The 19,978-nt window shown below is 32.8% G+C and overlaps 1 protein-coding gene across 3 annotated transcripts in view; it reads left to right on the top strand.

The window, feature by feature from the left end:
• Window positions 1-19,978, top strand: part of LOC142329398 (mitoferrin-2-like) — a 122,304-nt gene that overhangs the window by 91,115 nt on the left and 11,211 nt on the right. The window contains exon 6 of one of the 3 annotated variants that reach the window (XR_012757505.1): window positions 12,250-12,403. The exons of 1 other annotated variant lie outside the window; for it this stretch is intronic. The gene's annotated coding sequence lies outside the window, so the exon portion shown is untranslated. The remainder of the gene's footprint in view (window positions 1-12,249; window positions 12,404-19,978) is intronic. One more of the 3 variants, XR_012757515.1, reaches the window with a different exon arrangement.

The following is a 19,978-nucleotide window of genomic DNA, read 5'->3' as shown; positions in this document are numbered from 1 at the left end:
AATTTTGTCATCATAGTACCCAAATATTTGTAATTTTTTTACTTTTCTATTCATCCTTCACTTGTCCTTACCATTAAATCTTCTTTGTTGTTCTTAGTTAAATTGTCTTTGTTGTAACTTCGATTACTTTAGATTTTCCTATATTTATTTGTATTCCATACTCTCATTCCTTCCTATAGGACTGTTAATAATCTTTGAAGTGCATGTATGCCATCAGCTAGAATTACTATATCACCAAACCAACAGCTTATTTTTTGTCCTCTTATCCATATTCCTTCTTCTCATTCTTTTAATATATTCTTTTCCATATTTTCAGTGTAAATGTTGAACAGAGTCTGTGAGACAGCATCTTTGCCTAACACCTCAACCTAGACCCATCCAGTTAGTTATATCCTATTTACTTTCATTGCTGCTGTTTGTCTCTTGTGAAATTCCCTTTAACCATTTTTCTTTTTCTTTTTAAGAATCCTCTAACATTTTCTTCCATCTGACTCTATTGAATTCCTTCTCTAAACCTATGAAACACAGACTCATTATTCTTCCTTTTCCTAAATATCTCATTCCATCACCTTTAGTAGTCCTATAGCTTCTCTGGATTCTTTCCCTTTCCTGAACCCAAATGTGCATTTTAGTAGCATGAGATATGAAACTTATTTTTCTCTATTCTGTACATTTTCTGGTACTAGTTTTCTTTGGAATTAGTAAAATTACTGTTTTCACAAAAATTTTCAGGCCATTCTCCCATACTGTATATCCTATTATACAGTTCAACTATTCTTTTACACTCCATTCTCCTTTAAGAATTTACAAAATTCTATGTTGAGTTCATCTATTCCAGTCAATTTTTTATTCTTCATTTCTTTAATCACTTTCTGTACTTCACACTTTAGTATCCTTTATCCCTTTAGCTACCTCCCATTATTTTTCTGTTTGGTTCATCAGGTTTTCTCTTGTCATTTGCTGGTTTTCCATGATTCATTCCTCTATTTTCTTATCTCTTTATCATACCTTAGATTCTGTAATACTTTTTGAAAGGTCATATAATCATTATATTCATACTAGTTGAATTAAAGCATAATGTAATTTGCGCAATCGTAAACTTCTTTCATAAAAAAAAAATGTAAACCATTTTCGTAACTGCTAGTGTTTTGTTTAATTTACACAGATATCTTAACAGTTATTGTCTATTGAATAGAACTTATGATTTGTTGACAACTTTAGTTGTATAAATTTGAGTAATCTTATATTGCTACAAAGTAAATAATATATACTGATTAGAAAGAATCTCAACCACAAAATACTTCTTATATTTAACAATGCCATGTACTAGATGTCAATCATCAAATCAGAAGCACTTTTCATTGAAAACTTGTGACAGAGCAAAAGTTGAAAGTTAGACTAGATAATGAGTAGATAAAGTGGCAGACCAACAATTACTATTTCTATTTTTTTATTTCTGGTGGCAAAAAATTTTATAAACAGTTGTTTCAGTGGCACAGCTGTTGTGTGATAATGTCATTCACCACCTTTCAACATTGTGATTAATAATGAATGTCTATGTCTAGCATGTCAGTATAGGCCTATCAGTCAGCCTAAATTTACTCATTAATCAATATGGATCTTGGTCCATTCCATCAGAATTTATCAGAACTTACTTTTCTATCTAGGTAATTGTTAATTGCCCTTACATCCTGTTTTATCATATATAGTAAAAGGTGCCAAGTATTTATAACCAGCAATTGTAATTAATTTTAGGCAAAACTTCTATATATATATATTTTTTTTCTCCCAATGCGTCTATCTTAAGCTTTCATCTACAATTATTTTTAAGAAATTCTCCAGCTAATCTTCAATTCAGAGCTAGATCTTCAAAAATTAGATACTCTTTTTTTTGAATTAATTGGAATAAATTTTAATACTGGTCTGTTTAACTAAGTGAAAGAAATTCTTCCAGACAATGGCCATAACGCTGATGCAGCAATTTCTCTTTATTTAAATCCTTCTGGAGAAGAGAATAAGATAATGTTGATGAAAGCCACACTTTATAATCTAGACTAACAGCATTTAGTAGCTAGTGAACTTCATTTAAACTGTCCATCGTTATCACGATTCTATTATGAATTTGCTTCTAAAAGAAATATATTCCCAGAAAATTTTCCAACTGAAAGTTGCGCCGTTCTCGGCCGACCTCGCTTCGCCCTACACCGATGATGTGCCAAGAACAACACAAAAAAAAAGAAAAATGAAAATTTCAAATGGTCTCATAAAATTATTACTAAAATGCTGAAATTGTTTGGTTTTTGAAGGATTTTTTTTTAATGAACTGGAATACAACGCTAAGAAATTTGAATGTTTGAACAAAGAAATTTTTATTGACATAATGTATCTTAAAATTAATAATTTTTATATTAGGATTCACCCTTTGATGCCAGCTGGACGCTCGCTACATCATAAAAAGAAAGTCATTTTCATATGCATTCGACTCTTCACTACGTTATTCGTCTTCTGCCGTTCACAGCATACCCTTTCACCGATCTTAATGTCTTAATCCTGCTTCTTCCAAGTCCAGAGTGAGAGTGCCAGTGCCCTTCCCACACACTTACTAGCTGGCCGGAGGAAAAAAATAATACCTTCCCCTTCCAACAAAGTTTCTTACGTTACAGATCGCATGCGCGAGAACTTAAACATCTTAACTATAATACTCATCTACTTAACACTAGTAAAAAACACGTTACTCACGGTTAATCTAATATAATGTCATACAATTTAATACAAGTTACAATGTCAGCTTTATTTTTTATTCATTCCTCAAAGTGGATAAGAAGATGTATTCCTAATACATTAACTAATAGATTTAATGGAATGTGGAAGAAGAGGATCTTTTTTCATTGAGTATGCTAATGAGTCATGATACCATAAGAAGAAGCATGGCCACTTTTTATACCAAAGATTTTTTAATGTTAATCATTAAAAATAAAATGTGAAAACACCTTGAAGCTGACTTAAAAAACAAACATTTGATGTAACATTGATTCAAAACTATAGAACTCCTGCAAAATTTGTAGGCCATACATTGATTTAATTTGTAAAAAGAAACTAATATTCATCGTACAAGATGTAGTAACAAGAAACATGAAGAAGCTTGTAGGAGGTTTTCCTCACTAAAAGATTTGTAGTAAAGATGAAAAAAATATTAGCAAGCTGCTGTTTGCTTTAAATATTCATTTTAGGAGTAAATTTCACTGATTTTCTTCAGCATGTAAATCATATAAAATTAACACTTTGTAACTATTTGAAGGTTCTGATTTTTTAAATCAGAAGACTTGCAGCTTTCCAAGGCAGAAGTTGCAGGTGAAACTGATTCACCTGTTTCACACATAGTTTCTTTTTAGATATTACAGCTTTAGCTTCTGATACCACTATAGGACTTGGGGAATGCATTTGTCAGTTAATTGCTGAACAAATGCAGCCCACTTGAACAGATCAAGTGTGGGTTGGACAATGGATGTTTGGGGATTGTTAAAGTCAATTGTTATGAACCTCGTGCTTCCTCCTGAACATCCTTTTTACATGTTAGTACAGTTTGACAATTTTTCTGGAGCATATGTTTATCAATCTTGTTTTCCACTGGTATCTGACATACATGTAATCATCGTGGAATTCTCAATATACAAGAAAATGATTTCTTAAATTATGGGTCTTGAGATACAGTTTACAAGACTCGGGATTTGACTTGTCTAAAAGCAACAGTTGTTATTGGACAAAAAAACGGCAGTTGTACTCAGCAAAGCATACAGATTTTAAGCTCTATTGTTGACAAGACTGTACAGCAAGTAAATATAATTTTTTCCCCTGCTTCCCGGAGCTGGATACGCATTAAAGCATCACACAGCTCCAGGAAGTGCCTTTGCCTTAAACCATGAGGGTGGACAGCCAGGCCTGGCTATGCCGTTCCCAGCCACCCCACCTCTGCAACCAGGTCTTGGTCTTTTGTGTTGCATCATACTGGATCTCAGTCTTAATAGCTCAGGAGCTCGAGAGTCCCTGACCTTCAACGCCGCCGCCCACTCATGTAACACATTCCCACAGACAGATGACGATTCCAGCCGAGGCTGTCTCTCACCCCTCGTTTCCTTTCTTTTTCTTTTAGTATCCCCAACATTAACATTGCTACCATGAGAAAATTCGCTGCACTTGCCAGCATGGGCTCTGTTATGGATTCTTTGTCGATCACCCTCATGTTCACGACACACCCTTGTTGGGCACTGGAATACCATATACTCGGGTGTATTAGGATCCCCACAATAAAGGACAGTTGGGATTCCTCTGGCTGCACAGGTAGCTCCTAATGACTCTGTGCCCTGTCAAGAACTGTATGAGCCAGAAGTTGTTCTTACCAAACCTACTCCCGACCCATACGTTGATCACAAGTATCAGCCGATGTGTCCACCTGCCCTTGATGGACACATCCAATCTGCGTTGCCATTCACGCATTAAAACAACCTATGCTTCTTCTCTTGATTTGCCATTATATCTTAGAGCATGTTGTTTGGCTAGTTGCTGCAGAGGCGAAATTCCTGCCACAACTATTACCGCCTCCATTGATACAGAGGTGTATGCCAAGATGGTCTTGAGAGCAATACGCCTCTGCACCCCCTCAAGTATTCATCTGTTGCGATCCACTTCTAACGGTCTGTCTCACACAAGATCCTCATACAATAACAATGAGTTCACTACATGAACATATAATCTTCTTTTGGATACCCAGAGTTCTCTAACATTAGCGAGTAGTCTAGTGAGCTTCTTCACAACAATCCAGCTTTATCTCCCATCTCAAGGACATGGGGTGTGAATTTCCTACTACGGCCCAACCAGACACCTAAGTACTTGGCAGTGTCCCGTGGTTGGACCGCCTCACCCTCTATGCATATTGTTATGGGTTCCAGCACTCGTCGCCCCATCATACGGAAGTATGTTGCCTTTCCTGCGATAACCGCAGACCTCTGTCTCACATCCACTTTCCAACAGACGCTATTGTAGTATTAGCCATTTCAGCAACTGCTTCCTCCATCCTTGCTACCACGACGAGGGCGAGGTCGTCTGCTTAAGCAATTGGAGTCACACCATTCAGATAACGCAGCTTCAGAACCCCATCATACACCATGTTCTACAGCAGGAAAATCAGGACTGACCCTGGGGCACTCCGCATGCTCTGAACTTCCAAGTTTATAGATGAGATTCCTTTCATCTAAGTAGCTTTGGACCTGTACCTGTCTATGCCTGTACCTCATGTACCTGTCTATGCCCCACTCCCCCAGCATCTGGAAAATTGACTCCCAGCTCAGGGAGTTAAAGGCATTTCTTACATGCAGGAGGATCACTACTGGTATCTTTCTGATCCTCCAGGTGCTAGCTGCTGTGTTATCCACTATCCTTACAACCTCCTTGACCACACTAATTGTGGACCTCCCCGCTCTGAAGCCATATTGCCCTTCATGAAGTACTTCTCTGGCCAGTATCACCTCTGTTAGATGGCTCTCCATCATCCTCTTGAGTAATTTGATGTTGTGAATTAGTCGTTAATCTTCTTTATCAAAATGAGCCTTGCTTGCTTCAATTGCTCTGAAATGTGACCTTGTCTCAGTATGGTATTCATCAGCCTAAATGTTTCTACTGATGCCTCATCCACCAAAATATGCACAATTTCTACCACTGATCCCACCATCCATGCTCAGCCTCTTGTGTAACTTCATTCTCCTGCTCGCCTGCAATATGGCGAGCTCTTCAATATGGAATGGTGGGATACCCTCCACCTTTTATCTCCTCTCTGGGGGGGTTCCTCCTAATCTGGAAACAGTGCCCTCTCTGCTGTCCTGACTTATGCTTCAGTTAATGCCGGCGAAGATCTACAAAGTTTCCCAACCACTAGTTGATACCCATGACCCCAAGGGTCATTGTCGATATCAAGACATAACTCCTTCCAAGATTTCCTCTTCGCCTGTTAATTGCTACTTTCAAGTGGCACAACATGCTGTATACTCTGAGTGTATGTTCCATCAGCACAGAATCCCCTCTTGATTAGCCATTCGGTTAGCCCTCTTCTTGGCCCATGTTTGTTTGTGCAGCTGCCCAGTCTCCTCACACCACCAGTACACGTGCTGCCTTCGAGACCTGCTATAGGTGACTCCAGTTATTCTGCATTCATGTTGCACAATGTTCACAAATTCTTCTGGTGTTACCCTTTCTGCTAATCTTTGACGTATTTCCTGCAAAAACTTCATATTTCCCTTCTTAGAAGTGGCCAGTTTCATCAGCAGTTCTGTTCTCTTTTGGGCCACTGAGTCGTACCCAATGATTTGATGATTTGATAGGCTCTCCTCCTACAGGACCTCCCAATTTACAATAATCACCGATGTTGTCTTCATTGCTAATTGCCAAATCAAGCACTGAATGCGGCTTCCTCTGTACAAACCTGTCACCTTCTCCATTAAAACATATGAGCCCCAAAGCACTTGCCCATTCACTTAAGGATCTTCCTTGTAGTGTAGTAGCACGACTAACAAGATCAAGACACTACTCAAGTCCTAGTAGTCTCCCGCTACTAGGACCCTTCTACTTCTGTTTCTGTTTACTTTATGGCTAAGATTTTCCAAAAATCAATGAAGTCTTAATGGGCGAGTGGTAACAACTATATACCCCCCTCATCCCGAAATGTGTGAGCTGCTCAGGTCAGCTCACACATTTCCTCATCCCGCATCATTTGCTACTATTCACTGGGAACCCTATCACCACCTTGCCCATGAAGTCCACCAACCATCAAGGCCCCACCACCAGCACCGCGTTTGGTTCGGCCACAAGTATTATGTTGACATCCTTTCTGTGCGATTTCATAACAGAGGTCTATAGCCCACTGGCTCTTGGTCGCATTAAATTGCAGATATATTATTTTGTCATGCATCTGCCTGCCCAGTGGCTCTTTGCACTACAAAACACCCAGGCTGCTGGGTCCTCACACTGTGCCCTCTTATGTCCTGATTTCCTGCAGTTGAAACAAAGGTTTCTACGATCGGTACTCTGAGAATATGATGCCATGTGGCCCATCCCCCAGCACTTATTTGCTGTCTCTCACATTAGTGTGACAGTGCACCCATCCAATGCGTATTCGACTCAGTAAGTCTAACCACTGCCCAGTGACTAGCAACAACAGTGGCATTCCTCATTTCTCCAAAGGCGAGTCATTAAATTCCTCCTCCTCGCCAAGCACCTGAGCTACTGCATATTGGATTTCCTGTTTAATTGTTTCCCTCTCAATATCTTTAATGTGTAATATGGCTGTTTGGCTCTCTCTTGTCCTGAAATCAACATAGAGATCGGCACCTTTGTTGCACAGTGTATTTTTTAACTCTTCTACCTTCTGTGTTCCTTGAACTCTTATACAAAATTCCTCCCTCACTCCTCTTTTGAGCAAGAGAAGTTCACCCACCTACTCCTGTGTTATGGCCTATTTCATTTGTCTCAGGAGATCAGCATAAGTCTTACCAGTTGCTTTCACTACCAAAGTTTTACTTTCCTCGACTGCCGGAGTAGATCTCTCAACTCCTGGTGATTTAGCTCTTGTATTCTCTCGTTCGAAGGGACGGTAAAGATTCTAGTCAAGTTCTCCTGTCCTCTGCCTGCATATGCGACCATCTTCTCTATCATACGGCCAAGTCCACCTTCTGGTATGGCAAACGTCAGTTTCTGCAATTCATTTAAAATCGCTCTGATCCCCAGCAGTATTGCAGCCAGTGTCTTCTGCTCTTCGTCCACCAACGCGTATAACCCGTCTTGCGCACAGCTGGTGCACCTCTATCCATAATTGTTTTACCATCCCATGTAACATCTCAAGGCTTAATTTCATGGTTTTGCAATAATTCTGTTACAACACCAGTCTGTAGTACGGATCCTCTTCTTTACAGACTTAGCTTCAGTCTTGTTCACCATGATTGGCGGCTTACGTGTGCCTGGAACCTCCATTTCTTCAGATTTTAAGGAACTACGCCACTCCATCAAACAGTATCTTCAAATAATTGTCAGAATCGGTTAGAACGCCCAATTCCACATAATCAGACACCCCACAAGCTTATTTTTTGGAGGGTATGTATCCCTCAAAATTTGGGGTCGGATTTGTGAGGAGGGGGAAGGAAATCAGGATAGGTGGAGATCCGAAAGGGTTTGACCAAATTTGAAAGGATTGCAGGAAGATAGGAATTTGAAGTTTCCTCATAATCATATTAGCTAGCACTTAGTATATTTCAGCTTACTTACCAGTATAAATTGCAAAAATTTTTATAAGTTTTTGTTTTTCTCTATATTGATGTCACCATCTTGTCCGATCTTGTCAATCAACTTAGAACATTTCTGCTATGAAATAGGTTATACCTATTCTCCTATAGTTTAACATATAAAAAGCAGCACTTTACAAAAATCTAAATAATTGGTCAGTTCGTCATCCAATTTTCACCAAATTTTGTACACACATCCACTACATGTCTACCAAAAATTTCCGAATCCTGTACAAAAAACACTTCTGCGCGAAGCTAAAAATTTGTTACCATACAGCTCAGAATCCTCAACTCAACTAATTAGATGTAACTAACTTTACTGAACACCACTTGAGAATGGTATTCTTGCAAAGATGGCATCTAAACATATTCACTTTCTTCAGAAACAAGTAAAGTCATTTTTTTTATTTCTAAATAGTGTATATGATGTTATAATGTCATAAAAATGTACACTTTTTAATTTTGTAAATAAAAATACAATTATGTTTGTACATTATAAGGGTACAAATTGTTAAAGTAGTGGTAGTTTTGTAAGATTTTTGTCTCTATCAGCAAGTTTCAGATAATGTAATCTATACTCTGATCAATCCGTTCTATTATTTTCTCTTAGAACAAGAATTCAATGAACTCATTGTAAATGTTCAAATATCATGACATTGGAAGTTCTATACAAAACTCACATGTACTCAACTACAGAATAAGGTCATGTGCAATGCTATTCCCCACTCTGAAGTGTAACTAATAGGCATAAAAAGATAAGATCTTTTACTTTTTCATCAGACCTCACACACACATGAATTAATTTGCTGTCTGGTTGAAATAATGAATTTTGTAATTCATTATTACTCCTTAATCCATTTCATTCACTTTCAGATTTAGGATTATTGAAAAATGTATAATGAATAAAAATAATTTGAAGTCTAAATGCTTCCCTGCATGAAATTTTGTTTTTAAATATATATCTTGTAGCTCTTATCTTCAGTAGAAGAACAGTATTTGTATAATCCTCAGATGCACCTCCCCAAACATGAACATTGTTTTAATGAATATTTAATATTTTTAAATGTCTCTAATACAATTATAATAATACTTTTAGTTTCTATGTTTAATTAACAATGACAAAAGCTTTTTTAAAGATCCAGGTAAATTGCTCTGTAAGATTAATTACTTTTTTAACAAGATTATAAGCTGTTTTTGTTCACGTAATTACTCTAAAGAAATTATATCAAACATAAATCAATCAGGTCCGATTTGATTATTCAGAAACAATGATTGTCCACATGTATTTCAAGCAAATATCACCCCATACATGAACATGTGAAGACATATGTTTCATATAAACAATTATAGATCGTTAGTGTTTATTTTTTTAAATGTTAGTATTTGAAATATGTTTTTATTTAATAGAATTTTAATATGCTGAAATATTCTATAAAAGAAAAATATTTTTAATAAATTTGTTTATACAGTCTCTGATTTAGTTTAAATATGCAGTTGAATTAAAATCTGAAACTTTCTAACTAAGTTATGCTAAGGTACCCCTAATGTATCAAGATTTCTTCCAAAGCTCCTGGGTTCGAATCCCAGTCAGGCATGACATTTTCACATGCTAAAAAAATTGTTATTCATCTCATCCTCTGAAGCAAAATACCTCATGGTGATCCTGGAGATTAAAAGAAAAAGAAAGTGTATAAAAATTTTGATTGCATGTATTATATAGAGTGTTCAGGCTTAAGGTATCCTGAAGTAACATTTTATATTAAGAGAACCAGTTAAAATTATATAAAAATTTTTATTTTTAATGAACACAGCAACTCATCAAGTTTTAATGTAGGTTGATCAAGTTCAATTTGTGCACTTTTTGTAGTTCAGCAAACATCTAGACGATTATTTAACTCATGCCAGGAGTTTAGGGAGCATTTGCGGCATTATTAGACCAACAGCTTCATCAATTCTCTGTTTTAAATTGTCCAAATCTCAAACTTTTCTTTGGTATGCACAACATTTAATAAATCCTATATAAAAAAGTCCAAAGGAGTAATATGTGGAGATCTAGGTTGCTACACAGTTGGACCTCCTTGTTTGATCAGCCCATCCATGTTGGAACAACACATCTGTGGAAAATTTTTTTGAAGAACATGGTAACATGTTGATGAAAGTGTAGTAGAGTTCCATCTTGTTGAAAATGAACCCTGCATGAATCTGAGAAAGCATGTTGAGATATGTGCCCTTTCACAGTGGGTTCCATTAAAACAAAAAAACATACAGATGCTGTTTTTGTGCAGTCCTAAACAGACATTGATTTTCATTTTCAATTACTGTAAAGGGGTTTTCAGTACCCCAAATTCAACAATAGTGTCTGTTCACTATTTTTCAAGGTTGCCTCATGACTAAATAACAACATATTGAGATAATTAGAATTGTTTTCAACAATGTGCATTATCTCTGTAGCAAACTGATATCATAGGCGGCGATCATTTTTTTTAATGTGATAGAGTTTTAACTTGTACGCTCACAAAGGAAGCCGCTTATGAACAGTGGAATGAGGAATTTTCAGTTAGTAAATAACCCGCCTAATTGACTTCATAACTTGCAATGGATGATTGAATTGCATATACAATCCACAGTCTCGTCACTGATTTCAGCTTGATTTTCAGCTTGTGAAAACAAACTTCCATTCTCTCTTAGCCATATCCCACTGACAAGTAGACTTGTTCTCACAAAACAAATCTTAGAGATATTTTCTTCAGTTGAGCTTATGTCTAAGAGATTATGATGACTGATTTTCTAAATATAGACCATTACTTTTGGTAGCCTAGTTACTCTGTACAGTATAAATTCTTTATGTACAAATTACTTAGGTAAGGGAAAAAAAAAAAATATATATATATATATATGATGAAATGGAAACCTCAAAAATATATTAAATATATAATGAATTAGTAAATGTTAATGAGTTATTTAAATTTAAATGAATTACAAAATTCATTATTTCAACCCGACAGCAAATTAATTCATGTATGTGTGAGATCTGATGGAAAAGCAAAAGATCTTATCTTTTCATGCCTATTAGTTACACTTCAGAGTGGTGACTGACTAGTATTGCACATGACCTTGTTCTGTGGTTGAGTACATGTGATTTTTGTATAGAACTTCCAATGTCATGATGATATTTGAACATTTACCATGTGTTCATGAATTTTTTTTTATTGTAAGAAAATTGAATTTTTTCTATTGTTTCTATATTTTTATTACTTTTATGTCTTTTTCCCAGAAAAATTGCACCTTTTTTATGATGGTAATTTTTTGATATCAGGATGCTGTTTTAGATTTTTTAAGTTTTCAGTACCAATAACAAATGTTCATCAAACAGTCTTTATATCTGGGAAGTCTTTAACATTTCACCAAAGAAAAAAACCTACTCACATAAGTTACTATTAAACATTGCTAAGATTCACACAGTTAGTTTACATAGTTCCTTGAAATAGCATGATAAATAAAAAATATGTATTTAAATACATTTCAATATTTATGTGGAAATACAGAATTTTCACATCCTCAAAAATGTCTTTTATCTTAATTTTATCCTTTTTCTTCTCGATATCATAAGAAAATTGAATAGTGAATGACATGATTTATAAGTTTTTGAAATCTCAATACCTTCTTTCAAAATTTGTGTGATTAAATCCTAAGTAACAAAACAGAACAGAAATCAAAATTCATATTTTTGAAATTTGTCACAAGTTATTAGTAACCAATAACCATAGGAGTTTAGGGAATTTAAAATTTTATTTAAAAAACAGTATATTTGAATTAAAGAAAATTAGCCTTTTATTTAGTTATGTCATGGGGCAGTACTTATCTGGTTTGAGAAGTTTTAACTATTCAATAATGTTATTTACTTTTTAAATCAACTGGTTTTCAGCACATCCATTATCAGTTTGGTCTGGTTTTCTAGATTTCATAAAAGAAACCAAAAATATGCAAAAAATGATGTTGAACATTTAATGTAGTCATGAAGAAGTGTTGTTTTTTTTTTTGAAGAAGAGAATCTTAGAGTTTAAGGAGCAAATTTTTGGGTGAGTTAATTGGATTTTTAAACCATATTTTCAAAATATGATTGCTTATCTGTGGATTTGTCTACTGCAATGTGTTTGTCCATATGATTTTCATAAAGAAAGAGATAAAAGAGGGTTAGTTCAGTGCTGGAACCAATTTTCTAAAGATAAAATAAATGATTTTATTTATTTATTATAATTTTTATTGACTTTTTTAGTTTATATTTAACCATAGATTTCAGTGCTTTTATACTTATGAATACATCAGTGATAATAATACAGAAAGTGTGATATCATATTAATTTTTTTTTCTACATTTACCAAACATACTAATCATTCGAAAATCTTTAACTTACAAAACAATACCCTTTTGTACTGTGATTTTAAACTAGCAGCTAATGTCTTATAAATATAAGACATTTGTTAGTGAATTTAAGACATAAATTGTAAATGTGCTATACAGGACATTTTCAGAAAATAGCCAACTTTCAGGTCCCTGACTTGCAGTGTCGCCTACACTCATTCAGTTAATTTTGATGGATGTATAAAAGATTTAAAATTATCAGCCTATTATGTATTAATTTGGGATGTATGTCAAAAAATAACTAATACAATACGTAACAGTGACTTACCTTACAGTAGTTTTTGGAAATGGTCTCTCCACTTCCAGACATATCTGCATCAATTTCTTCTTTTTCTGTAATATTGTCACAAGTTGTTTATGTCAATTGTTCTTGGTGAAATCCAGTGTTTGAAGTTCCTAGAGGCTGCGGAGGTTTACTCCGATTGATGTACAAATCAGTGTTTTTTTTTTCACCAGGAATTACATTTCTTCTATTGTTTACTACATAATGCTGATTCCTAGCTTGGCTTTTTCATTCACAAATAACACAACAGTATTTTGTATGCCCTAACTGCTTTCATTCAACTGTGCTGTATATGATTTACTTTTTCAATCATTGAAACAATAACTTAGCTGTAACACAACTATCACATATCATGGCACCATACCTGTCTATTGAAGCTTAAAAAAACAAGATTTATCTTGTCTGTGCAATTCAAAACAACAGAAAGCTTGTTGGCTTTGTTAGCTTACTGATTTTGATAGTATAATCTCTTCAGTCACCATGATGAAGTCAACTGTATTAAGTCTGACAGAGTCTTGTGATAGATTTTTGCTGTGGTGCTTTACACTATGTACAGTTTCAAGTACGAATGATTTTTATATTTTAATCTTATGGGTTCTGATTTACAAGGATCATTTTTTTTACATTGTACTACTATTGGTATACACAGTTTACTATTGATATACTTCTAAAGTTGGGGGAGAATGGGGTGAAGTACACACCGTAATTTTCAGTGTATATGTAGCACCAACATGTCTTTGGGGGAAGTTGGGCATTTGGTGTTGTGTGGTAAGAGATGCATATACACAAGCTTAATAACATACCAATTTACAGATTTTATAACATCATATGTTTCTTTCATATTAATTCCATAACAAACTGGTACAGAAGAATGTTTATTACTATTGTGAAGTGGAACTGCTTTCAACCTATACTTGGAAGAACCTATTATAAAAGGCACCACTCCTCAGGTTCATGAACTAGTCTAATTGAAACAAAAGCTCATCAATATTTGTACAGTAAATTAAGCAGTTTTTTTCAGCAAAGATTGAGAAAAATCTTTCTGTTGGCTTTAAAAAAATCTCTTTGTTGGCTATCAAAGTAGATTCTTACCTTGCAATCTTAGAGTCTAAAAGTTAAGCTTGATTTTTTGAAAGATTTAATTTTCTTACAAAGTCATTTAGCTCACCTTGTATAAAGATGTGGCTCACTGGATTGTAATTCAGTCCGCACGTGATTTTCTTTTTCTATATTATCGATGTCCATTTCTTCACGGTTTTCATGAAACAAATTTTTAGAAAACTTGGGATTTGGAATGGATCCACTGTGGTACAGGTATAGGTATGAGTGCAGATGGCAACAATGGATTGATTACAGTGTGTTTAGACATCTTAGACATTCCAGACGCATTAGTTAAACTGATTGTTGTGAAATGAAAATCGATTAAATGATCTTTTCATTCATGCCAAACCATAAGACACCAAACAGCAAGGCCTTTTGTGTGCTTTTTAGTTTACTCTTAGGTTGATGGCACAGTTACAGCACATTCTCTTAAGTTGATGACACAGTTACTACATATTATATGAGGAACCCATATCTTATCCTGATCATCGATCCTAAGCTTTTTTACTTAACGGTGTAATGTTTTTCTTTTGTGATTTTATAGCCAATTTGCCATACATGTAACAAAAACTATCCAAATCATTTGTACATTTAAGAGGCATTATGGAACTTCACTGTTCACTCACTTAATATAATTTTCATCTTTATTGAAAAAATTATACTGATCAAATCAGTAGCTTAACAAAGTCAGCAAGTTTTTTGTTGTTTTGAATTGAATGATGAATCTTGTTTGTTTATGCTTCAGTAGACAGGTATGGTGTCATGATATGTGATTGTTGTGTTATGATTCAGAAGTTATTATTTCATGCTTAACTGATTCAATAGAGTTATAGATATAATATAATAAAACACGTAAATATAAAGTAATTATATAAAACCAAAAAACCTACAACTCTAATGATGCATCGTATAATACAACTATTTTCAAAATCTAAATTTTGAAATTTTTTATGAAAACTGTTGATGATGATGAAAAATTTCTGACTTCAGATTTGTTTTCACCATTAAAAAGCAGATGGTTCATGTATCACATGTAAAGAAACAAAAATTGTTTTTATCAGTGTATTTTACTGGAAGAATTGAAAATGTTTTATATTGACTAAAAGTTGTCACCATGATTTTATTTTTAATCATATTCTAATACAATAAAATTTTTTACTTGGTTATTAAATGCTTTGACATTTTAACTAATAAAAGATGATTTGATATACTACTACTACTAATTGCCAAAATACATTTATGATTTTTAAAATTGACATGGCTGCTATTTTAAAATTTTGTAATGTAAACTCTTGATCTATTGATTTTACACCAAGATTGTTAATGTGAATATTTATACAAAATATTACCAGTGTTATCGTAATTTATTCTTAAGACATAAATTTTTATTTTAAAAGTGCAAAAGACAGGTAAAGAGAGGAAAACCTATTTTATTTTGATAATAATCCTAAACGTATTGCGCTAAGTTTAGACCTTGCATTTTAGTAAATTTGGTACATATATTATCATATTACTTCAAATTTTAAATGCGCCCCGTTAACAGAAAGATGCTTTTGAAAAAAAGAATTGCATAGAAAAATTTCAGTAATGTGTATATGTGATAACATGGTTTATTTTAGAATAATACATCAACATTTTAGTAGTAATAATTTAGAAAAATAAGTAAATGATTATAATTTAATGTTTTAGTAGAAACCAATAAACCAATTTTTAATATTTAGAGAATACATTTTAAAGTAGGTATTGTAAAAGTTTTCAATTATTATTAATCATTATTATTTTCTCTTTTTCTTACCAGTATTCTGAAATTTCTTTATAAATTTTAAAGCATTATGATATTTCTAGTTAATACCTTTTTATTGTTCTATTTGGTGTCACATCATGATCATTGCCACCAAGCTTTGCCATTGCACTCATTAAATGGATATAATAATGTGTATTTTTGTGTTTAAGTGAGTATGAAGAAGGTTGTTATAAATTTTACTGTTGAACAAAAGGTTGAAGTTTTAAAAACATGTCAACAAAAGTTGTTCACTTCAAAATGTTTGAAGTAGGTTTGTAAACAAGTCGACTTAAAAAAATTATTAAATGACATCAACATGAACAACTGATGACTTCAATGAAGTTGTTGATATACAGTATAATCAGCAAGAAATTGCTAGTGTTCTGATTTGTTGAGTAGAGTTGAATGTTTTGCTTACGAATTTCAGAATAAAAATTTTCAGATTATTATGTTTCTTTAATTCAGAATTCATCATGACATGTGGAGAAATTCTAAGAGCAGGCAGTAAAAGCATTAATCTGTTTGAGGAAAGTGTTTAAAAACAATTATTCTTAAAAACTGTATGGCACACAGCTCTTTGTTTAAGGACTTAAGGCCAAAAAATATCCAGACAAACAAAAAAGAAATATATACTCCAGAAAATAAAATGAGAATCTCTGCACGATTGTGTACAAATTCTGTGCAACTCAATAAGGTCTGTTGTTATTGGAAAAAAGATTTAACAGTTATGAAAAATTTAAAGATCGCTCACCATCCCGTAATTTACAAAGCTCTTAGCAGTGCATAGTTTAACTGTGAAATCTTCAATGAATAATTCCATTAATAATTTATTCCACAGCATTTAAAGTAGGGGAAAAATATTTCACATGATTTCATTCTAATGCTGCAGTGCATCTGTTACAAGTTCTTTGATAGATTAGTAATGGAAAAAATCGAAGTGTTTATGTATGCCTCCTACTGCATCATCTTTAAAATGTGTCCTACTCACACACATAAACACAATTTATATATATATATATATATATATATATATATATATATTATTCTATGACTTAAAATAAAAAATGATTTCATATACACCTGAGTCCAGAATGCTTCATTTTGCTCCTAATTTGTACTCAAAAGGTAAAATGAAGTCATACTGAAATTCTTGGAACTTAATTAAAGTTGTAAATGTGATGGTTTTGTACAGTCTTTTGTCATGAAAAATTGAATAAAAAAAGATCACAGAGCTGTATTTGTAATAATGTTTGAAAAAATTATTGTAAAACACAAAAAATCAGTAAAAACACAAATCGGCAAAACACAAATTTTAGCTTTGACATACAATAAAATTTTAAAGTAACCAAACAAAATTTGTAGAAAATTTAGTTATAAGAAGATTTATGTAAGTAGCTTCAACAAAATATTAAGTGGAGACCAAAAAATCTGAGTTTTATTAAAACTAAAATAGATAAAACGCGGCAGAAAAATTAAAGTTTTTATGCAACCATTTCATTACTGGAAAATATTTAGAAACAAAATAGATTACTTTGAAAAATTATAATTTTATAAATACATTATTCAACTGATTTACAAGTTGAAAGGTAAAAGTAATAAATAACAGCTATTAATTCAAGGAAATGAAGATAAAAGTGAACATGAATCTAACAATAAAGATATTCAATGAACAACAAATAGCTGCTGCTACATATAGAATGAAATGCGTGAAGATGATACGATAAGGTGGTTAAGAAGAAGGAAATAAGAAAGTGAAATGCTTGAGTGATGAAAAAACTGTTGAATCATTAAATTTTACAATTATGAACCGACCCAGTGCATGTTATTAAAAATGTATTTAAGGCCTTTAAAATTTAAAGGTGTTCCTATCAGTTCACACTCGGTTCCTGACGATTCAGTAGCTGTGTGCAGTTCACACAGCTCCTTTCAGATGCACTTGGCTCCATACACTATATAAGCCGGCTCTGCACTATGTTCAGACAGTCTTCTTCCATCAGCCGTCATAGACTCAATGGTTCAAACTTGCAAAATATTTTATATCTATATTCTTATCAATGTATCATTTATGAAATCATTAAAAGGCATTTATATACACTTAAACAAATCTTGTATTATTAATTCAAATATTAAAGGTTCATATCAAATTATGAAGTAAAAAATATCTGTATTTATTTATTATTTGATCCAGCGGTTCAAATAATAAATTACATGGAGTAATTACCGTAACCAAGGCGGATATTATCTCGACATATTGTTTGGTCTTCCTATCGCAGATATATATAATCTACATTTTCAAAGAATTCAGCATTTAATCTACCAGAACTGCGAATAAAATGTACAATTTGAAAAAACATCATTCAAAAATCTTCATATTTAACAATATACTGCATAAAGGGACTCACAGCATTGAGATCTATATAATTTTCGTAATCTTTCTTAATTTATTATTATATATAATTTACATTGTTTCATCATTTATGTAATATCATTGATTCACTTCACATTTAATTTACTTTGTTAACATTTCATATTAATTTATGTTATATAATACCATTATGGAATTGGAAAAATTACTAAAAACAAAGAGTTTCAGTAAAGGCCTCTTCTATAACAAGAATTTGTGACTTTACTGATAAATTTGATCTCTCCCAAGGTGATAGAATTGACTTACAAATTAAGTTAAGGAATCTTCCTGATTTGCAAGACAGATATAACATCATTCAATCAAAAATTGAAATGGAATTTGGTGATTATATGTTTTTGGATTATGAACAAGTGGAACAAGACTTGTGCATTACAGAACACAAATTGTAACATTTAATAAGTGATACTAACAATAATAAAGAAATTAATTCAAATACAATATTTAAACAAACACAGTTACAACCAAACTATATACCTCTATCTAGAGGTAATGTGTAGAGTTGCAGCATTTTTATAATATATTTATTGACTTAATACATAATAATACTGATTTAACAAATTTTACACTGCTTGCATGCTTCGTTAAAAATAGCATTAGCCATCATTAAAGTTCTGCCAATAACTAACAAAAATGTTATTGTTGCTCTAGAATTATTATAAAGGTATGATTTAACAATAAATATTCCCATCTCATAATGCTAATTGCACCGTTAGGTCAGATACCATAAAAAGAAAATCTGTAGAAACATTATCTAATTTTATTGACAAAATATCCTCGCATGTAAATTCACTTGAAGTAATGTAACTTTCTGTTACTACATATGAATTTATCGTAGTCGAATTTCTAACATCTAAACACTTGAAGATTATGGAATAAGAAATTCTCTAAGGTTTCCTAACATTAAAGAATATAGAATTTCTCAACATGAGAAGACAACTTCTAGAAAACATTAACATAGTCCCTTCAAATACGCAAGTGAATATAGAAGCAATGTCAGAGTATATCGCTACAATAATTCAACTAAAACGACCAAATGCTTTACTTTAAATCATAACAAACAATTTAAAGGAAAAAATTTCAGAGTTTTATTGTTATAATGTTTTAGCATGTTTTTGTAGTAGTAGTATGCATTTAATTATTATTATTAATAATTATATTTAATTAGTGTTATGTACTTTATATAACATTAAAATTAGAAAAATTTCAAGTTCTTTCTGTGTTGTTAAAAATAAAAGAAAACAAAAATTGAGGAGACAAGTTTTCCCATGGTTCTGAGATAAATAATTCATTTCTATGTGTATTGGTGTGTATTTTTCTTATTAATAACTTCAAAAAAAGAAGATATAAGCTTAGCGAAAAATAAAATGTGGTAAAGGTCAGGTATGATTTGTTTTCGGCATTGTAACTTGACAGCAGTGTTTCACTTGCTTTATCAAATGAGATATCTAACTCTTGTTTCATTCTAGCAGGGAAAAACCTTAAAAATTAGGATTTAGAATTCTTAGCAGCTGAATTTTGCTGCTAGAAATACTCTTTCTTTGTCTTCTTTTAAATATAAAATGTTGTACTTCTTCTCTAGGCAATTTGTGTAATTTAATTTACAGTTACGAGTTTTTCCTTTGATTTTTTGTTCATTTTAA

Source organism: Lycorma delicatula, chromosome 1 (assembly GCF_047948215.1).
Source record: "Lycorma delicatula isolate Av1 chromosome 1, ASM4794821v1, whole genome shotgun sequence".
NCBI classification, from domain to species: Eukaryota; Metazoa; Arthropoda; class Insecta; order Hemiptera; family Fulgoridae; genus Lycorma; species Lycorma delicatula.
The sequence above is the reverse complement of the archived record's forward strand: the minus strand, read 5'-3'. Positions and strand labels throughout refer to the sequence as shown.